The 22,562-nt window shown below is 43.4% G+C and overlaps 1 long non-coding RNA gene and 1 other non-coding gene across 2 annotated transcripts; both read right to left on the bottom strand.

Moving 5' to 3' along the window:
- Positions 1-4,506: 4,506 nt before the first annotated feature.
- Positions 4,507-19,490, bottom strand: LOC111093891. Its single transcript, XR_005383657.1, has 2 exons — positions 19,373-19,490; positions 4,507-7,023 (listed from the first exon to the last, which is right to left on the bottom strand). It is a non-coding gene; the product is annotated as an uncharacterized LOC111093891 (long non-coding RNA).
- Positions 19,491-21,979: 2,489 nt separating this feature from the next.
- Positions 21,980-22,086, bottom strand: LOC119867544. The gene has a single exon (XR_005384063.1). It is a non-coding gene; the product is annotated as a U6 spliceosomal RNA (small nuclear RNA).
- Between the last annotated feature and the right edge of the window lie 476 nt (positions 22,087-22,562).

Raw genomic sequence — 22,562 nt, 5'->3', positions numbered from 1 at the left:
TGCATCACCTAAAACCCTGTGAAGAAGCGCAAGTTCTCACCCCACCCTAAATCTACTCAATTGGAAACTTGGGTGGGGCCCAGCAACCTGTGCTTTCATGAGCCTTCCAGGGGATTCTGATTTGAGCTAAAGGTTGAGAATCACTGAACATATAATTTTCCCCTATAATGTTAGGGAAGCCCAGCAGTAGTTTTCAAATTCCTGATCTCTCTTTATTTTTTCATGCGATTGCTTAGAAAGTGAGCATTGCATGTTGAGATGCATTGGCTGAGGCATTTTAAGAGAAGTCATATCTAATGGCATTGATGATTAAGAGTGATATTCACTGCACAAAGGAGCATTAACTGATTTTATAACACTTGGGAGACCTAATATTTAGCTCATTGATTTATGAACATCACATCAATGTTCCTTTTAAAATTAAATCTCTTTAAATTAATTTTTCATCACTGTGAGGAGAGGATGCCATATAATTATACATAGCAGTGCATGGTGATGTCAAACAACTCTCCATACCGTCCCAGGGGGCCACGGATGAGTTGGACTTACAGACTGCTGTACAAGGCATAAGAAGGGTGTGCAGATGGCTGCCCTTCTTCCTGGAATACCTGGTGGTGCTGCTGACTCTTGCCCACTCTTGCCTTCCTCTGAGGAGGACAAAACTCTGAACCTGGGACACATCGAGTTTAGATGCTTGGGATTTCTGAAATGCAGTGACAACAATGAAATAGAAGGTAAGCGCTGGGAGTGCTAAGCCCATTGGAATTTCTCCAGGAACTTGGATCAGTTATGGGAGAAAAAATTTCATCCAACTCCCTTGAATTATGGCTGGTCTGGCTCTGGCTTCCAGATGCTCAGACTTGAAAAATGGTCATGAGGAAGGCTCTTCTTCTACCTTCACTTCAGGTTCAGAAATTATTTTTATGAGCTTTTCCTTTCATTTTCATTATCTCTATCCTCCCAACAGATGGGATTTTCACGGTCAGCCCAATGTTCTTTTGTTGTGTCATTAAACAAAGGAAATGAATGGAAGTGCTATCCTAGGTGATTAGGTGGAAGTTCATCATAAGGATGGCAAAAGAAACATTTCAGTTCCTTTCAGGCCTTCCACTGTCACCCCATTGACTCAACAGTTGCACAGCTTCTAATATTCTAGATGACAGGAGAGTTCACAGGTCATATGTTCTCTACTTGGATAGTGACTGTCCCTATGGACTCAATATTATTTGCATATGTTTATGATGAAGCATTTTATACATGTGTCACCTAAATGCGTTTATCAGAAATAGTAACATGATAGTTCTACTGTATTTTTATTGATAATTTCTATTTTATTCTCGAATAGAATACAGGCTATTTCCTACTGCACAGTTGTCGAACTACAAGCTGTGAGTAAAATTTTGCCTGATGTCTGTTGTATAAATAAAGTTTTATTGGAACACAGCCATGCCTGTTTACTTACATATTGCCCAATATGCTTTGTGCTACGAAGGCAAGGTTGAGTAGTTGTGACAGAGGTCATAAGGCCTTCTAAGCCCAAAATATTTACTGTTTGATCCTTGCAGTAAATTTGTCAATCCTATAGAGTGCAGGAAAAAGAAGTCAAAGCAGAGAGATTTGCTGCTTTGTAAATATTTTGATAATGGAGCACTTTAGGATTTTCCGTTATTTATTTTTAAGACTTTATTTTGTATGTGTATAGAAACATGACATAGGTAGATCCTTCCAGGGAGCACCATCTTTCCTCTCTGTGATATGATGAAATGAGCTGTAAAGAACAGTTTACCAGTAGAATGTAGGAAGAAGGTATCCAAGGGGCTGTGTTGAAATTCTTCTTTGAGTCAGAATTGGGTCCCCATCCCCTCTTCCTTGCTATCATGTCCTCGTATAAGACACTTTCCTTGACTGTGGGCTGGATCTAATGACTGGCTTCTACTGGATGGAGTATGGTGGAAGTGAAGGATGTTGTTCCTGAGATTAAGTCATAAAAAAACCATGACTCCTGTCTCTCTTTCTTGCTTCCCTAGTTTAGTTACCTTGAGAAAGCCAGCCTGTGAAGCAGTCCTGTGAGGAGCTCCATGGGCAAAAGACTGGGCCCTGTCAACAACCACATGAGTGAACTGGAAGCTAATTTATGGCCCCCACCTCAGATGAGACCCAGCCCTGTCCAACAGTTTTTCTGTAACCTCCTGAGAGACTCTGAGCCTCAGACACTAAGCTGAGCCACCTTGGATTCCTACCCACAGAGTTGGTGAGATAATAAATGTTTTTTGCTTTAAGCCACTAAATTTGGAGGTAATTTGTTATGCAGCTATAGGTAACTATTATACAGGGGAAAAAAACCAGAGCTGAATTAGGGGATGATATAACTTTCAGGCTGATAAAACTTTTTCAGTCTGCTTTATTTAAGTTAAATGAAATTAGAAGATATTGGGGCACTTGAGTGGCTCAGTGGTTGAGCATCTGCCTCCAGCTCAGGGCATGATCCCGGGGTCCTGGGATCGAGCCCTGCATCAGACTCCCTGCAGGGAGCCTGCTTCTCCCTCTGCCTGTGTCTCTGCCTCTCTCCCTGTCTCTCATGAATAAATAACTAAAATCTCTAAAAAAAAAAAAAAAAAAAGAAATTAGATGATATTACACAGAAGAAAAGATTCATGGCAGTCATACAGTTTTGAAGGGGGAAAACACTTTATTGATATTATAAAAATCTAATCTAGAAGCAGAAGAAAAGGGAAATCTTTTCCACATAGATGAGGGCAAGCAGTAAAGGAGAATAAGCCTGCATTCCAGCAGACCAGGTGCTGATGGCATCCAACCTCATCAGCTGGGGCAACCCTGTGGAGACAGGCCAGCTGGAGTCTCCATTAAGAGGTCTGGGGGGAGTGCCCTCCCCTCAGGTGGCCCTTCCAACTGACCATCTCCATATGGATCTTTTTTAATAGGGCAAATGAGAGTCTGAAGTTAACCTGTTTGCCTACGTGCAGTTTGGAGCGAGCTCCGTTTCTATGTTATCATGTCTTTCCATCTTTGCCTCTCCTCCCGGATTCCACCCTGAGATGCCAACCCAGCCTGGGGCCCGAGGGGATTGAGGTGAGATTTACAGCTCTTGGCGTCCAGACCAGAAGGGCCAAATCTGACCTGGAGATCAGCTAACGTCAATTAACCGGCTCCCAAGGTCACTTATGCAGTGCGAATCTCACAAACAACATTCTTTAGGCTGCCTGCATACATGCTGGTGGGGGTGGTGGGTCATGCAGGACACATCCCAGAAAAACCTCCAGCCGTACAGTACAACAGGTAAATTCGTGCTCTTTCCAAGAGTACTGTTATCTTACACGAGCTCAGATGTCCCCGCATATTAGCCTGTGTCCTCACATAGGTTAGCCTACAGCTCTGGGGCTGGGCTGGACGTGGCAGGTGGATCTCCACCTATTTTTTTTTTAAGATTTTATTTATTTATTCATAAGAGAAACAGAGAGAGAGAGAGAGAGAGAGAGGCAGAGACACAGGCAGAGGGAGAAGCAGGCTCCATGCAGGGAGCCAGACGTGGGCCTCGATCCAGGGTCTCCAGGATCAGGCCCTGGGCTGAAGGTGGTGCTAAACCACTGAGCCACCTGGGCTACCCTCCACCTATTTTTATGCACAGACCTGATACCATAGCTCATGTGGGAAAATGATATCAAGATATCAAATCTGGCCAATATTTACATAAAACCCAATGCCAGAAAATGCTCACTTTGTATTGAGCTGCTGGTTCTCTATAAATTGGACTATGCCATATCACAAGTATAAGTCTGGACTTGGTAAGAATCTGTACTTTGATCTATATGCGCGCTGTGGGGCAGCCCTGGTGCTCCGGAGCCCCCCAGAAGCCCCAGAGCTCTGGCGGGGGAGCCTTCGAGGAGAGCCCCCAGCTGCTCCTCTCGGCCTGCTGCCCTGGGGCCTCTGCAGCCGCTCGGGTGACAGCTGCTCCGGGGGTTGCTCGGAGGCTGTCAGCTGGAGTCATGAGGGCAGTGGGGGCAGGATGACTGCCGGGGCCACTTAGGTCTGGGTGGAAGCCAATTTGGGCAAAGGCAAATCAATTCGACTTGTATTCTTTACCTTTTCCCATTTACATTTGAGGACTCTTGAAAGGAGGATCCTTTCTGAATATGGACATATGCTTAGAACGACACAGGCATGGATACACATCTGCGCATGCACATCTTTCCTTCTTATGTTTTGCTTCACGTGGATGGCAAACAGAGCTGAAGAATACTTTGAAGCTTGTCCAGCCAGAGGCTCTAAACAAGCATCCACTTGCTGCACCTTGGGGGCTGTTTTGCAAAATACAGATTTGAGGTCCTGGCTTGACTGAATTGAATCAGAGTATCTGGTTGGGGGGGGGGGGCCCAGGAGTCTGTACTTATTAGATGGTAATCCAGTCATGTCCACCCTTAAACCCCACGTTTGATGAGTGGGGACCTGTTTCAGTTTGCTGGGGCCCCATAACAAAGAACCACAGACTTAAACCATGGAAATTTATTGTCTCCCAGTTTTGGAGACAAGAAGTCCAAGATTAAGCTGTCAGCAGGGTCGGTCCCTTCTGTGGCTGGAAGGGAGAGTCTACTCCAGGCTGCTCTTCTTGGCAGGTCAAAGGCCATCTTCTCCCTGCGTCTCTGCATGCCCATCTTCCATTAATGTGTGTCCATGTCCAATAAGTTTTATTGGATTGGGGCCCACCCTTATGACCTTAGTTTAACTGGATTACTTCTGTAAAGACCCTGTCTCCAAATAAAGTCCTACCCTGAGATAGTGGAGGCTCCAACATGCCTTTTCAAGGAGACGCAACTTGACTCATAACAGCACCCCTTTACATAATAGATGACTATGTCGTAAGCACTCCAGGATGCTAAAATGATCAGAGCTAATGTTTTGGGGTACTTTACTGTCTGTGCTGTTTTATATGTACTATTTAATTTTAACCTTCACAGCAAACTTTGAAGACATTGTTATGTCTCTCAATTTGGAGACAATAAAACCGAGGCTTACAGAAACTAGCTACCTTGCTCAAGGCCTCACCACGAGTACATGGCAGAGGAGGAATGAGTCCAAACACCATGCTTTTTTCCTGCTATATAGTAGTTGTCAGACGTCTGTTGCACAAATCCCTTTGCTTTTAGCTAGTATTTGCTTCCCTATGCTCTTGGTCTAATTTCTTTGCCCGTTTTGGGGAGCTGAGTGACTGTGTTCTTCCTCTTTGTCAGAAGCTTGTAGGTTTCTAGAACCTTTTAAGTATTGCCTTTTTCCGGGTATACACCCTTGTTCTTTCCTGGGTGACACACCCTGAGTCCTCTGACCATGGTGGTTGTGTCTCCTTGGACCTCTTCAGTTTGCTGATGAGCACCTTCAAGAGTGTAGACTGGAACTGGGTTTGGACATAGTCCTGCTTCACACATTGGCTTATCATGCTCACAGTGAATGAAAATCTCCCAGCTACTTGTACACAGTGTCTCATCAAGCCGATGACACACTGGCTTGTCCTTTCTGTGAAGAGGGTCAGAATACTGGCTAAGCACATAGTGTAGGCCAGAACTCTGTGCCCATTTGGTGTTCACCTAAAGAGCATGTCTTTTTTCTTGTCGCTCTGCCCTTCATCTCCTTAGCGAGGCCCTCTTTTCCCCTGCCAGCCCTCCTCATCCCTGGTCTCCTCCACTTATCCAAATAAGAAGAGAGTGCCATCAATGGTTTATGGTCAGATGGAAAAATTGGGGTCAAGGGTACTAGGCCTAGGACTCTATATCCAGAAATGAAGACGATGCATTTTCCTGGAGCCTCTACAGTTCTCATTCCTGGGGCCCCCAAGCTGGCTCACTGATCAGGGGCTCCAACAGGCCATTGCATGGGGAGAGAGGAGCCCTGAGAGAGGCTTAGAGGCAGCCAGGGATGGGATCCGTAGCAGAACAAACACTGTGGTCCTAAGGGGCAAGAGGATCCTAGACTCCGGGAGGAGAGATGGCTCTTACCAGGTCCTTGTTTTCCTGAGGCTCGGTGAGAAGGGGCTGATGGTCACACTGAATACCCCAACTCTATTCATATTGAGCATGGAGCTCTAACTAAGGGGGAAAATCTTACAGGTTCTTCTCCTTCTTCCTTCCATTTCCTTCCTTCCTTCCTTCCTTCCTTCCTTCCTTCCTTCCTTCCTTCCTTCCTTCCTTCCTTCCTTCCTTCCTTCCTTCCTTCCTTCCATATTTTAGGCAAACAATCTCATTTGTGGAGTTGAAGGCCTTGGCCTCTTTAAACAGGCATTAGCAGACTGAACAACCTATCTCCTGGGCAGTGGCGTGAGGGTGTGGGTGCTGCTCAGAGCCCAGCCTCAGGTCCCTCTGAAATCTCACCCTGGGTTGGAGCAGTCCTCAAAAAACCTCCCAGCCTATTCCTGAGTGGCCCCTGGATGGGGGTCAGGATCACTTGTGGTCCATTGCTGCTGCTTCCAGGCTTTGGCACATGTGTCCCCAAGCTGGGCTAGGCAGCTGGGCTCCCTCTGCTGTGGCCTAGAACTAGAGTCCACTGTTTCCTTGAGTTCTGTCCTGTGAGCTGGCTGCTTCCTTGCTGGCTTTCCCCCATGGGCTCCCTCACTTTGTTGTCATCACAGAACCTGGAGCTCCCCTTACTAACCTTCCTTTAGCCTCTATTTTCCCCTCCCTCTGGGTAAAGATTTCCAGCTCTGCAGAGCTCATTTTCTGTGAACCTGTCCAACTTCTGTCCAAGCCTCTGCTGAGTTTCCCATCTACTCTGAGGCAGAGGTGCCAGGAGTCCATCACTCTTGCTGCTTTAGACTTTGGGCCAAAACTAAAACAGGAAGCAGGAAATGGGAGGCAGGAAGCAGGAAGTGGGAAACAGGCAGTGGGAAGCAGGAAATGGGAAGCAGAAAGTAGTTATTTGGTGCCACATCAGGTGTCCTTCTTCTGGGGTTCAGGAAACTTCAGCCGGCCCAGGGGCAAGGCGATTGGCAATGCAGAGAATCCTGCCCTTGGGGCTAACCTGTAGAAGATATCCAGGAAAATTATTGACCAGCGTGCTGATTTCAGCTACTAGGGAAATAACAATGTGGGATAGGAAAAAAAAATACTGAGAGCTATTGTAGAAATAATTCCAGTAACTGTTATTTGAACCAACTACTTACCATCCATGCCTATTAGTCATGGGAAAGATAAACACTCACTCACATTTAAAAAAAATCTACTTAACTTGGAGGCAAGTTTTCTTCAATTATCAAGTCAATATGGCTCATATGTGTGCCACCTGCCTGGTGTGTTGCTTGGGTAACAAGGTCTGAAAAACATCTAGAGAGACATTGGCCTGTAATGAAGATGGAGTAGACACTCCAGACACTCCCCTGTGGACATTTTATCAAACAGGCTACCTTGTGTTTCTTCTTTTCTGTAGCTGACATATCATTGAAACATTGAGTGTGAGTAAAAATTTCCCATCATATGGAATTTCAAATGTCCTTTAAGATCTGTCTCTAAAGCATGCATTCTCAAAGGGGCAATATTGTACTCAAGAGAGCATAAAAATCATATTCCTTTATACATTGTTTATATAGCTTTTTATGTGTAAAGCATGGATATATATATAAATCATACATAGATATACAGTGTGTCCTTAACATTAAAATTTCACTGGGGGAAATATATGGACAAAAATGTCTTAATATGACTTAAAAGGGGTACCTCAGTCAGTTAAATGTCTGCTTTTGGGTCAGGTTATGATCTCAGGGTCCTGGGATTGAGTCCCGCTGTGGGTTGCCTGCTCAGTGGGGAGTGTGCTTCTCCCTTGGCTTGTTCTCTCATTCTCTCTCTCTCTCTCTCCCTCTCAAAAAAAAAAAAAGTCTTAAAAGGCTCATTGGGGGTTTGGGAAAAAAAGGCTGAGAAACACTGCCCAAATGGGCACTTTTAGTATACTTCTATTTTACAGTATTACCTTCTAATTAGTTTTTCAATGGAAATGTGGATTTTCATACCTTGGGCTTGCTTAAAGTCAGACAGATCTATTGAAAGTCTGTTACTGCTAGAAGGCAACATTCATCCATCTTAGCTATTGTACAGCGGCCCCCAGGAGAGTCTTCTAGCTGGGAAATCTGCCGTGCTATTATAAAATAATAAGGCTGCTTATTGTCCACAGCTCATGGAAGCAGTCTCATTATTATTTTATGGTCAAATCTCTGGTGATAACAGTACTGATAATTACAACGCCATATTTCATCAAAGCAAGACTCCATTGATTGTAAGATGTGCCATTAAAATTTGACACAATGCTAGGATGCTGTAGACTGCCAGATGAACTGAAGAAATGTTAAAATGTGGGGAAATGTGCATTTTAGGATCAACAAAAAGCAGAAATGATAGCTGACAACAACCTCCAAGTCTTTATTGCGTGCCTGGTTTATCTCACTAAACACTTTTAACGGGGTGATGCCTATTACATGCAATGATTCTTATTATTACCATCCCCATTTTTTAGATGAGGATGACTGTAACTTGCCTAGGATCTCAGACTCTGAGATGTTAGAAGAAAGAGTCAACTCCGGGACCCTTATGCCTCAGCCTTCTAGTGAACACAAGGAAGCATCTTCCTCTACCTCTCTTCTCCCAGTTACCCCAAAGAACAGGTGCACCGCAGTTCACTCAACATATAAGTTTCTAGAGAGGGCACAAAATGGAATGCTCGTATCTTTCAAAGACACAAGGGGAATTTTATTTTTTAAAGAGGTGCTGTGGAAAGAATGCCTTAGTTATGTGGCCTCCCCACACCCTCCTACTTTGGTAGGAGGAGATTTATCGTGAAGCCAGGAGGACAAGGGTTTGGTCCTTACTCCTGCACACACCTGCAGTGATAATGTGGCTGAAGGTTCACCTTTCTGAGTCTCGGTGGCTAGGTAGGAGTCATGAAGCCTCATAAATCCAGGCTCTCATAGTCACACGGCTTCATTAATAAACTCCTGAGGATGAGATGTTAAACCCACACTCCTAATAGGTTTATAGCTTTCTGCTTGGGGTTGCTGTCAGGGGGAGGTGTTCTATTTTTATCTCTTTTGCCTTTGATCTGATTGCTATTCTGTAAAGGATCTTGGTCATCCGGAGTGTATTTAGTTCATTCGGCTGGGACACTTCCTTAATGGTATAGAGATAACCAATTGTACAGTTTATATTGGAATTGAGAATTTTGTCTCCCTCAAGAATATTATAATCTTAACTTATTGTTTGAGGCTCCATTGCTTTTGGATAAATACGAAAATGTGTTTTCTCTTTCTCTATTCCAGTGGGCAGTTTTTCAAATGGACTGTAACAGAAGCTTCTCTGTTTGCATTGGGAGTCATCTCAGGTTTGCATTCAGAAAACCTAATAAAAATGAGAGAGGCAAGCAACTGAGCTAAAGCAGAGGAATGGAAAGAAGTTGTTTGATGAGGATTATGCAGAATAATGGCACAGAACTGTCCTTGCAGAAGGACTTGGCAGTTTCTCAGGAAGGTGGGTGTTTGTGTTTGCTCACTCCAGGTGGTCTTTCCCAAAGCTTCTGATGACCCTTCATTCCTCAAGCAAAACTACACACATAAGGTAGAGGATCCTTCCACACTGGCCTCACTTAGATTGGGGTATTTCCAGTAAGTTCTCCTTCTTTTCTGACTTCATGTGCTATAACACTGTTTGAAATTATTTTAAACCAAACCTGAACAAACCAAACAAAAATTCTATTAAAAAAATGATGGCTTGGGGATCCCTGGGTGGCGCAGTGGTTTGGCGCCTGCCTTTGGCCCAGGGCGCGATCCTGGAGACCCGGGATCGAGTCCCACGTCGGGCTCCCGGTGCATGGAGCCTGCTTCTCCCTCTGCCTGTGTCTCTGCCTCTCTCTCTCTCTCTGTGACTATCATAAATAAATAAAAAATTAAAAAAAAAAATGATGGCTGGGCAGCCCGGGTGGCTCAGCGGTTTAGTGCCACCTTCAGCCCGGGGCCTGATCCTGGAGACCCGGGATCGAGTCTCGTGTCGGGCTCCCTGCATGGAGCCTGCTTCTCCCTCTGCCTGTGTCTCTGCCTGTCTCTCTCTCTGTCTCTCATGAATACATAAATAAAAAATCTTTTAAAAAAATGATGGTTGCTGGAGGTTGCCCAGTAATATTTTTTCTGTCAGTTTCTGGACAGAAAAATGTCCTACATTTGTTAACTGTACATGTTGCCGAATGTCAGAAGGATATTTTATTTTCCCTTAATATTTCTCCATAATTTTAGTTCCTTTGAGGAAATATTGTCAATTGAACAAATAAACTTTGGCCTGTAGTTTGGAAATGTTTTGGTCCTGTTTCTTAGAATTTTTTTTTAAATTTTTATTTATTTATGATAGTCACACACAGAGAGAGAGAGGCAGAGACACAGGCAGAGGGAGAAGCAGGCTCCATGCACCGGGAGCCCGACGTGGGACTCGATCCCGGGTCTCCAGGATCGTGCCCTGGGCCAAAGGCAGGCGTTAAACTGCTGCGCCACCCAGGGATCCCGGTCCTGTTTCTTCTTGGGGTTTGGTGTCGTGGTCTTTGACTGGGAAGGAAAGCTGCTCCTATGATTCACACTGGTGCTTCCCTAGCAGCTGAATGGCTGATGGGGCTCACCAGAGCTGACCATGCTCCTGTCTCTTTCAACCTGGCTTTCAGCGATGCCATGTTGGTAGCTTGAAATGACCTCAGGAGAGTATTTATACCACAGAAATTGATAAATACTATAAACCAAGGTCTTTTCCCTGCCCTTTCCCCACCATGAGATCCCACTGTTAAATATTTATGCTCCTCCAGTCCCTATGGCTATTGAATCTTGGTGACAAACCCTAGAAGACATGTTATAAATGTTGGACAGAAAGTCACTGTCTGTGCCTATAAGAGACTCATTTTAGACCTAAAGACACCTGTAGATTGAAAGTGAGAGGATGGAGGACCATCTATCATACTAATAGATGTCAAAAGAAAGCCAGAATAGCCATACATATATCAGATGAACTAGATTTTATTTTATTTATTTATTTTTTTTGAACTAGATTTTAAACCAAAGACTGTAACAAGAGATGAAGAAGGACACTATATCATAATAAGACTTTCCAACAAGAAGATCTAACAATTGAAATATTTATGTACCTAACTTGGGAGCAGCCAAATATGTAAAACAATAACAAACATAAAGGAACTCATTGATAATAATTCAATAATAGTAGGGGACTTTAACACCCCACTCACAGCAATGGACAGATCATCTAAGCAGAAAATCAACAAAGAAACAATGGCTTTGAATGATACACTGGACCAGATGGACTACACAGATATATTCAGAACATTTCATCCTAAAGCAGCAGATTACACACCCTTTTCAAGTGCACATGGGAAATTCTCCAGAATAAATCACATACTGAAATGAGATGAAAGTCACATCTCAATAAGTACAAAAAGATTGAGATCATACCATGCATATTTTCTAAGCACAATGCTATGAAACATGGAGTCAACCACAAGAAAAAATTTGTGAAGATCATACATGAGGTTAGAGAACATACTACTAAAGAACGAATAAGGAGTGGGCTGGGTGGCTTAGTCAGTTAAGCATCTGACTTCAGCTCAGGTCATGATCTCAGGATCCTGGGATCAAGTCCTGTGTTAGGCTCCCTCTTCAGCGGGGAGCCTGCTTCTCCTTCTCCCTCTGCCCCTCCTGCTTATGCTCTCTCTCTTGCTCTCAAATAAATAAAAAAAATCTTAAAAAAAGAATGAATAGGTTGATCAGGAAATTAAAAAAAAAAGTAAAAAAAAAACAAATCATGGAAAAAAATGAAAATTAATCCAAAATGCTCAAACCTTTGGGATATAGCAAAAGAGGTCATAAGAGGGAAATTCATAGCAATACAGGCCTTACTCAAGAAGCAAGAAAAATCTCGAGTATACAACCTAACCTTACATTTAAAGGAGCTAGAAAAGGAATAGCAAATGAAGCCTAGAGTCAATAGAAAAAGGGAAATAATAATGATTAGAGCAGAAATAAATAAAGGATACAGACACAAACAAACAAAAAACCCAGTAGAACAAATCAATAAAACTGGGATCTGGTTCTTTGAAAAAATTAATAAAATTAATAAATCCATAGCCAGATTCATCAAAAAGAGAAAGGATCTAAATAAATAAGATCACAAACGAGAGAGAAGAGATCACAACCAACACCACAGAAATACAAATAATTATAAGAGAATATTATGAAAAATTGTATGCCAACAAATTGGGCAATCCGGAAGAAATGGATAAATTCCTAGAAACATATAAACTACCAAAACAGAAACAGGAAGAAATAGAAAATTTGAATAGCTGCATAATCAACAAAGAAGTTGAATCAGTAATAAGAAAATCTCTCAACAAACAAAAGTCCAGGGCCAGATGGCTTCCCAGGAGAATTCCACCAAACATTTAAAGAAGAGTTAATACCTATTTTTCTCAAAATGTTCCAAAAACATAGAAATGGAAGAAAAACTTCCAGACTCATTCTACAAGGCCAGCATTTACTTGATTCCAAAACCCAATAAAGACCCCACTAAAAAGGAGAATTACAGGCTAATATCCCTAATGAACATGGATGCAAAAATTCTCATCAAAATACTGGCAAATCGAATCCAACAGTACATTAAAAGAATCATTCACCACGATCTAGTGGGATTTATTCCTGGGCTGCAAGTGTAGTTTAATATTTGCAAATCAATCAGTGTGATACACCACATTAAAAAGAAAAGATAAGAACCATATGATCCTCTCAATAGATGCAGAAAAAACATTTGGCAAAGTATAGTACCCATTCTTGATAAAAACCCTCAACAAAGTAGAGATAGAGGGACCATCCCTCAACATCATGAAGGCCATATACAAAACACCCACAGCTGATATCATCCTCAATGAGAGCTTTTCCTCTCTGATCAGGAACAAGACAGGGATGTATATTCTCATCATTACTATTTAACATGGTACTTGAAGTCCTAGCTTTAACAATCAGACAACAAAAAAAGAAACAAAAGGCATCCAAATTGGCAAGGAAGAAGTCAAACTTTCACTATTCACAGATGATGTGATACTCGGTGTAGAAAACCTGAAAGACTCCACCAAAAATTTGCTAGAACTGATACACAAATTCAATAAAGTCACAGGAGGGGATCCCTGGGTGGCACAGCGGCTTGGCGCCTGCCTTTGGCCCAGGGCGCGATCCTGGAGACCCAGGATCGAATCCCACGTCGGGCTCCCAGTGCATGGAGCCTGCTTCTCCCTCTGCCTATGTCTCTGCCTCTCTCTCTCTCTGTGTGACTATCATAAATAAATTTTGAAAAAAAAATAAAAATAAAAATAAAAATAAAGTCACAGGATACAAAATCAATGTAAGAAAGCTGTTGCATTTCTATGCACCAATATTTTAAGTAGCAGAAAGAAAAATCAAGGAATTGATCCCATTTACCATTGCACCAAAACCCATTAGATACCTAGGAATAAACCTAACCAGAGTTAAAAAAATCTAAACTCTGAAAACTGTAGAACACTGATGAAAGAAATTGAAGAGAACACAAGGAACTGGAAACACATTCCATGCTCATGGTTTGGAAGAACAAATATCGTTATAATATCTATACTACCTAAAGCTCATTTAATTCAATCCCTATCAAGATACCACCAGCATTTTTTACAGAACTAGGACAAACAATCCAAAAATTTGTATGGAAACACAAAAGATCCTGAATAGCCAAAGTGATCCTGAAAAAAGCAAAGCAAAGCTGGAGACATCACAATTCTGGACTTTAAGCTATATTACAAAGCTGTAGTCATCAAAACAGTATGGTACAGGCACAAAAACAGACACATAGATCAAGGGAACAGAATAGAGAACCCAGAAATAGACACACAACTATATGGACAACTTATCTTTGACAAAGCAAGAAAGAGTATCCAATGGGAAAAAGACAATCTCTTCAACAAATGTTGTTGGGAAAACTAGACAGCACATGCAGAAGAATGAAACTGGACTACTTTCTTACAACACACAAAAAATAATTCTAAATGGATGAAAGACTTAAATCTGAGACAGGAGTCCCTCAAAATCCCAGAGGAGAACACAGGCAGCAATCTGTTTGACCTTGGCTAGAGCAATTTCTTATTAGACATGTCAATGGGTGCAGGGGAAACAAAAACAAAAATAAACTATTGGGACCTCATCAAGATAAAATGCTTCTGCACAGCAAAGGAAACAACAAAATTAAAAGGCAACCTGTAGAATGGAGGGAGATACTTGAAAATGGCATATCTGATGAAGGATCAGTATCCAAAATCTATGAAGAAACTCAACACCCCAAACCCAAATAATCCAGTTAAGAAGTGGGCAGCAGAAATGAATAGCCATTTTTCTAAAGGAGACATCCAGATGGCTAACAGACACATGAAAGGATACTGAACATGACTCATCGTCAGGGAAATACAAATCAAAACCACAGTGAGATATCACCTCACACCTGTCAGAATGGCTAAAATTAACAACAGAAGAAACAACAGCTGTTGATGAGGATGTGGAGAAAGGGGAACCCTCTTGCACTGTTGGTGGGAATGCAAACTGGTGGAGCCGCTCTGGAAAACAGTGTGGAGATTCCTCAAAAACTTAAAAGTAGAGCTACCCTACAACTCAGTAATTGTAGTACTAGGTATTTACCCAAAGTTTACAAAAATACGGATTTGAAGGGTGTTTACACATCAGTGTGTCAATGTTTAATTACAGCAGCTTTATCAACAAGAGCTGAACTATGGAAAGAACCCAAGTGTCCATCGACTGATGAATGGATAAAGAAAATATGATATATATACAAAACAGAAGATTACTCATCAAAAGAATGAAATATTGCCATTTACAATGATGTGGATAGAGCTAGAGGGAATTACGCCAAGCGAAGTAAGTCAGTCAGAGAAAAACAAATACCATGTGATTTCACTCATATGTGGAATTTAAGAAACAAAAGAGATGAGCAGAGGGGGAGAAAGAGAGAGAGGCAAACCATAAAACAGACTCTTAACTATAGAGAACTCACTGAGGGTTGCTGGAAGGGGGTGGAGGAGGGATGGGCTAGATGAGGGATGCGGATTATGGAGGGCACCTGTTGTGATGAGCACTGGGTGTTATATGTAAGTGATGAATCACTGAAATCTACTCCTGAAACTAATATTACACTATATGTTAAATAACTGAAATTTAAATAAGAACTTGAAACAAAAAAATTTTTAGTTGTTACATAGATGGATATTACTTAAATTTAGTAGCTGTAGGCTTAGATTGACATATTTTGTTTTCTTCAGAAGTATTTTTGACAAAATGATACTAATTATAAATGAGTTATTATTTTATTTTTTAAAGGGTTTTATTTATTTATTCATGAGAGACACACACAGAGAGAGGCAGAGACACAGGCAGAGGGAGAAGCAGGCTCCATGCAGGAGCCTGACTTGAGACTCGATCCGCAGTTCCCAGGATCACATCCTGGGCTGAAGGCGGCGCCAAACCGCTGAGCCACCTGGGCTGCCCCTATTTTTTTTTTTTTTTTTTTTAGAGGAAGAAAGTCACTGTCTAGGAACCTGGTCTGGAGTTTGCCAGCAGGTGAGTAAGCTGGCTACTCTTACTGCCACCATCTCTGCCATCACTCACCTGGAAGTTGTTGCTGTACCTGTGTGTGTGAGCCTGGGTGTGTGTGAGAACCTGTGTGTGTCCCTATGTGTGTGTTCATGTGATTAAGCCTGTGTGTATGTGTGTGTACACGTGCTCTAAAACTTGTGCAACCATACATGCACAAGAGCCCCCACTGGATGGGGCTGAGCATTGGTTAGCTGAGGCAAAAAGCTGCTCAGGGCCGTGCATGGTTCTGTGGGAGTGAGGAACAGCTCTCTAGGAGAGTATGAGGATGGGTCCTCTCCTATCACATCCTTCCCCTTCTCTTGCTTACTGCTCCTTCCTGTCTGTTAGACTTAACATTCAGGAACTTTTAAAGAGGAAATTTTAAAGAGGAAAAGTTGCCCAATGGGGAGGCTGGTGTGGTAGGAGGGAGGAGGGAGTGCTAATGCCACCTGTTTGATGGGCAATGGGGGGAGTCTGTGGGCTGGCGGTATGTCAGAGCCTTGGGGCTTCTCTAGGACCTTCCAGCTGGTTCTTCTCTTCCTCCCTAGTGAAAACTAAGACTGGACCCAGGGACCTTTGTCCAGTTCTTGGTCATTGTGTAGCTACTGTTTAGGCTATTGGGCCTGAGTGACCACCCAGAGTGAGAGATGTGGGCAGGAGCCATGGCTTCCTCTTTGCGCTCTGAGGCTGGGTTCTCCAGTGCCTACATGGGCTTATGGATTGCCTCTTTGCTCTATAGTCTTTACAAATCATTGCTGCTTTAAGTAAATCTCACGGAGATTCTCTGGGGTAGGTCCCTCATATTCCCATTTCACTCTTGGGGAGACTGAGGTCCCGAGACATGAAGTATTTGCCCCAAATATAACATCAGGCAAGTAGCAGAAGCAGAGGTGAAAGCCAAAGTTCCAGACTCTAAGTCACATTTCTATTTTGTCTGGGGGCCAGAAGCAGTTTTTGAGCCTATTTGCAGGTTTCTGTTAACTTAAATGTGATTCTCTCTTCAACCCATTTTGCATGTCAAGCATAACCATCAGAATCCCTCCTTCCCAGGCCAATGTGAGGATGTTGGTGCATAACCCATGACTCAGGGTCTGCTCCATGGTGGGACTTTTACCTTTATCTCCACTCCATGCCCTGACTTTGGCAGAAGAAGTCCCCCTATTTAGACTTGACAGGCAAAGTGGCAGGAGGGTGTTCATCCCTCCACCCAGCCCTTGTTCGAACCACTGGGGAGACTAAAGCCGAGAGGACGCAGAGATTTGCCCAACATAGAATGTGGACTGCAGGCTCCACCGGGTAAGCAAAGGCCCATCTTGCACCCTTTTCTCCACCTGAGGGTACAGAATGGGCTCTGCTAGGGGTGAAGGGTGGTGCATGAAGCCCCTTGAAAGATAACAGGAGATTATTGTTACAGAAGAAACACAAGGGAATGCCTGAGGAGAGATGCAAGAATGGCTCGGTGCATGGTGGGGCTGCAGAAGCCCACATAAAGGTGGGCGTCTGTGACATGACCCAAACACCAGTGACCACTGGCGGGGGTGGGGGAGGGCTCTTGTCCTCCCCAGAGGCCCTAGACTTCACAGAGCAATGGCAGGTGCTAGTGAGAGATTTTTACCTCTGAGGTCATGTCCTGCAGAAAGCAGATGCTCAGAATGTGTGGTGACAGACGAATAAAGCAAAGAAGGCGTGAGCGGCAATGCTGTTGACCGCTCGTCTGTCCGGCTCCCTTCATTGGCTTTTTCCCCCCAGAGCAGAGAATGCTTCTAATGACACTGACCCTAGCAATGATCAAATAAGGCCTTGGTTGTATTCCTTTTCTTAACTGGAATTGCTTGTTTGTCCGAGTGTGGCTGTCATTTGACTGCCTCTAGTAAAAGGGAATATGCTAAAATTTTATAAGTTTATGAATTTCATAAATTTTCAATTTTTAGCATTGAGAGATGTCCATTTTGGGTCCATCTGTTTACTGTTAATGGATTTCAGATTCAGTCTGATCTTTAGCATTCCATGAAAATTTTGACTATTGGTATTTAGATAATTACAAAAATACATTCAGAATAATGTATCTCAGATATTACATTTTTCTAATGGTTCATTATGGTTTTGAACAGAGGAATGTCAAGCCTTAAAATATTCTATAGCTCTGAGGGGCCTGGTTGGAAATAACGATGTTCTTTTGTGGAACACAAAGTATAGAAGAGAGATTCCTTTTCTCTTTACGTCCGTAGCAGTGTTCTTGTACAATACATCTCAGGTGTACATGACATCTGCTCTCTCCATCAGAGTTCTCAAAAGTGTGCTGAATAAAACTGGATGAGAAATTCAGAATATTCCTTACTTTTTGGTGTGGTAGGGATTATACACATCAGTGTGTGTAAAGCCATCTTCATATGGTGAGTCCGAACTCCTGGATATGGTGAGAGTTCTAAACCTCCCAGATGGCATTGTCCCAGGTGGCACTCATGGCTGTGACCTTGACCAAAGCCATTGGTCTGCTCTTTTTTTTTTTTTTTTTTTGGTGTGTGAACTGCTATCCTCTCTCATGCAAAAATATCCCCTTGACCTCATAGTCATCAACAAAGTCTCAAATGATGCTCCTCTAGTGGTCCTACTCAGTGTGCATTAGCAGGTCACAGGACCAGCCTGTAATTATTTTCCATATGGTAGAACTCAGAGAAACTTATACACTTTTTTTTCTCAGCCTCAAAATTCAACACATGGAATGGGCCTCAATTCTCTACCCCTTACTTTTCCCCAAGCCCTTTGTTGAATGCCTTTGCTGCTCTGCTTATCAGGAGGTGACACGTATTCCCTGCCTCTAAGTGTGGGCCACCTTGTGACTTGCCTCAGCCCAAAGACACAGTGGATGTGACAGTGTGTCAGGGATCTTGTGCCCTTCTGCTCCCTCTCATGCTACTCTACTTTGCCATGAGGATGTGCCTAGGCTAGCCTGTTTGAGGATTGTCCTAGCCGAGGCCATCCCAGGGCAGCCCGTCCCCAGCCACCCTGCCCACTGATCACAGACTCATGAGCATGACAAGCCAAGAATACCCCAGCCCAGATCACTGGCACCACAGCTAACTCAGAAATGACAAATGGTTGCAGTTTTAAGGCACTGGACATCAGGGCATTTTGTTACTCACCACCAACTAATTGATACAATTTGAGCACAATAAGCATCTGGTAAATGTTGCTAATGTTTTCAGTTTTTATCAGCTCACCAAGTATAGTTCTGTTTGCTTTACTGTGAGGCCTCCTTCCAGTGTGACTCTCCTCTCAAGTCCCCATTTACTGCCGCTCTCTGTGCCAAGCACAAGCTTCATAGACACCGAACATACCCTACTCCCTGCTTTTCATTTCCTTATGTAGCTTTCAAGAAAAAACAAACCAAAGAACTTCTTCCTCATAGAAGAAAGATCAGACTCCATCACATTCCCGGAAACACATTACATTTACATAACAGATACAAGGAGAAAGGTGACTGCCTTCCAAACACTGGTGTTTGGCCTCAATTTGTCCTCCTCCTCTGTCCTAAAAGCAGGAGCATGAGCATCATCCTCATCCCCACGGCTGACTCAGGCAAGCCCCAAAGTGCCAAGCACAGAGAGAAGACTGAGTAAACACCCTTGGAACAGAGTTGAATTAGGCGAAGGGACACCCTGTCTAACTGGATTTGGATCCTACCTGTGCCAGCTCTCTGCCATTTGACCTTGGCCCAACCAGTCATCCTCTCCGAATGTGTTTCTCTTTTCATAAGCAGGGACTAATTCTGTGTGCTCTGCTTATCTCATGCAATGAGGACCAATCCTCATTGCAAGGATTAAATTAGATGGCATGTGTGGAAATGCTTTGTAAACTATTGAGAACTGTGTCGTGCGATGCAAGGCACTGTTATGATTGCTACTATTTCAGGTCCAGCAGGGAGCTTGGATCTGGGAAGAATGGCAGAAAGCCCAGGGTTGCAGGGTGGAGAGGCTGAATTGTTTCTTTATCAGCAGATAAAGTAGGAAAAGCATTGTGACTCATATCAGAAAAGAAGCCTGGCAAACACTAAGAACATAGTCTGGAGAAAACTGACGAGCCCACAGTTGGAATTCTGCACTGGGGTTTAGAAACATGAACACCAGGATGCCGAAAGCATTGGAAGGAGCCCAGGGAAAAGCAACTCGAGCCACTCCAGAACAGAAGGCCCAACTTGGGAGGGAGTCAGCATGAAATGTGTGTGCCTTGGCTACCAGGAATTTGTACTTGTTCTCCTAGGTTCTTCCAAAAGGAAGCTGTTTCAGGGATGTGTAACCTGCTCTGGCATGAGTGCTGGTGTACAGAGCCCTGCCCAGGGACCTCCAGAGTCTGCTCCTAGTTTGGGTGAAGAAGCAGAGACGTGCCAGTTGAAGAGAAGCCAAAGGCTTCTACTTGGACCAAAAGGAGTCATACGGATTAGGGTACTTTTGGTAGCAAGCCACGGATAAGCTAACAACGAAATCAGCTGGGACTGAATTCACCCCACTTGATCTCCCTGCTACCCTCAGTGGCTTGGCTTGTCCTGTTAGTCTGGTTTCCCTCACAGTTCAAAGAAGGCTGCTACAATTCCAGGCATGCCACACAGATGGCAGCTCTGTCCTTTTTTTTTTTTTTTGAGCAGGGAATAATTTCCCAGATATTTCCCAGCAGATTCCCCCCTCTCATGACACTTGGCCATGACTGCATTTCCTTTCCAGACCTGAATCAGTCACCCACCAGTGGTATAAAATGGTAGTGACTGGCTTAGACCAATCAAGATTCAGACTGGAGAGAGTCTGGTTCTCAGAAGCACAGAGCCTTCCAACTCCTGAGCACAGTTGGGATTCTGATGGCCAGTAAGGAGTGGAAGAGCTGCTGGGGGCATCAGCCCAAATAGCTACCTCCCTTTGGTCCATGTGAACCATGTGTGATCCATGACAGATAGGAGGCTGTTGGTGCCACAATGACAGCTAACATGTATCAAGCAGTTCCTCTGCCCTGCGAGGGTGCTAACAACTGTAGAGGTGTCATCTTATTCACTCCCCCCTTTTAATGAGCTTTTTTAGGGGAAGAGGGAGGGACCTTAAGTAACTGAATCTCCTTGGGAGAGCTCAAGATTAACCTTTCTTATATCATATTGCTCTCTCTAAATAACTATTTTGTTGTGGTTCTGGTGAATTTTAACGACTTCTGAAAGTTGACCTCACCTTTCATCACTATGATTTCCTCATTGGCTTGTTTTCCAGGATCGTGTCCTCAACACACATGCCTCAGTGTCAAGGAGAGAGTCCACTAACATGGAAAACCACCCCATAATGGGAAATCCTTTGAAGTTTTGCAATTATTATTTTTTATTTTTGTTTTTGATTTTTTGAATAGGCACATGTGATTTTTATAAAATCCAAGCAAAACAAAAGTATTGTTAAAGGTACATTTGCTTTCCATTCTAGTCTTTGCCCCAATTGTCTGTTACTATTTTATTCCCTTCTGTCCTCCTACCCTCCCTCCTTCCTCCCTCCTCCCTTTCTTTCCTCCCTTCCTTCCTTCCTTCCTTCCTTCCTTCCTTCCTTCCTTCCTTCCTTTCCTTCCTTCTTATTGATGAGCTGTTATATGCAAAGGTCCATGCCAGGTTCAAGCCTGCTCATGGAGATTCATGGGGTTATCTTTGTTTCCTCACTGTTCTCCCCAACATCAACCTTTGCAAAATGTCCACAAGTCCTACTCCCTGGGCCACTCATTGTTTCTCACTGACCCACTGTGCCAGATTCTAACAGCCTCCCATGCTCCATTGCCTTCTTGCTCTGTACTGTCTCCATCCTCCTTCAGGGCATTTTTTATAGAGACAATGTCATGGGCCGAATTGTGCCCCACCTTCATTCACATGTTGAAGCCCTAACCCCTAACCTCAGAATGTGACTGTATTTGAAGATAAGCTCTTGAAAGAGGTAATTAAGTTAAAGTGAGGAATGTTGGGGTGTCCTTATGAGAAGAGTAGATTAGGACACAGAGAGATACACACAGGGAAGAGCATATGAAGAGACACAGGAAGAACACGGCTCTCTGGGGTTGGAGGACAGCCAAGGAGGGAGGCTTCAGGAGACACCAACTCTGCTCACAGCCTAATTGTCAGGCCTCCAGAACTGTGAGAAAAGTCTCTGTTATTTGAACACCCAATTGGTGGTACTTTGCTACAGAAGTCCTAGAAAAACTAACACAGAACACATATAATCAGGTCCCTCATTTGGTCAAAACATTTTTAATGGCTCCTAGTTTCTTTTTTTTTTTTTTTTTTTAAATATGGAACGCTTCACGAATTTGCGTGTCATCCTTGCGCAGGGGCCATGCTAATCTTCTCTGTATCGTTCCAATTTTAGTATATGTGCTGCCGAAGCAAGCACTAGTTTCTTAACATAAAGGTAAAAGTCTTCTCTTGAGCCTTTAAGGGACCTTCTGACCAGCACTGACCTACCTTTGCTGTCTTCACTGCTTATCTACCCATCCTCCATGCTTTGCTCACACTGGATTGGTTTCCATGCAGTGGACATGGCCTGTGTTCCCCTACCCCTGGGCCTCTGCACAGGTTGTCCTTCCATGGAAAATATGTTTACATTCCCCACCCACGTCCCTCTCATTTCTAACTGTCGAAGTCCTCAAATCCGACCTGAATGCTCCTGGCAGGGCACTCTCACCCACCCTTGCATCACTTTGCAGAATTGTTGTGATAAGCATTGTATTCAGCCCCACATTTACTGAGGTGGTTTTTGATTTACCTCTGACTTGACCGTAGAATTCTTGAGCATAGGTTTTTCCATCTTGCTTATCTTTCAGTCTCCCATCTAGGATGCTTAGACAAGTAGCGTATTTTCACAAATCA

The sequence above is a fragment of the Canis lupus genome, chromosome 34 (genome assembly GCF_011100685.1).
Source record: "Canis lupus familiaris isolate Mischka breed German Shepherd chromosome 34, alternate assembly UU_Cfam_GSD_1.0, whole genome shotgun sequence".
NCBI lineage: Eukaryota > Metazoa > Chordata > Mammalia > Carnivora > Canidae > Canis > Canis lupus.
Note: the sequence above shows the minus strand (reverse complement) of the source record. Positions and strands in the feature narration are given on the sequence as shown.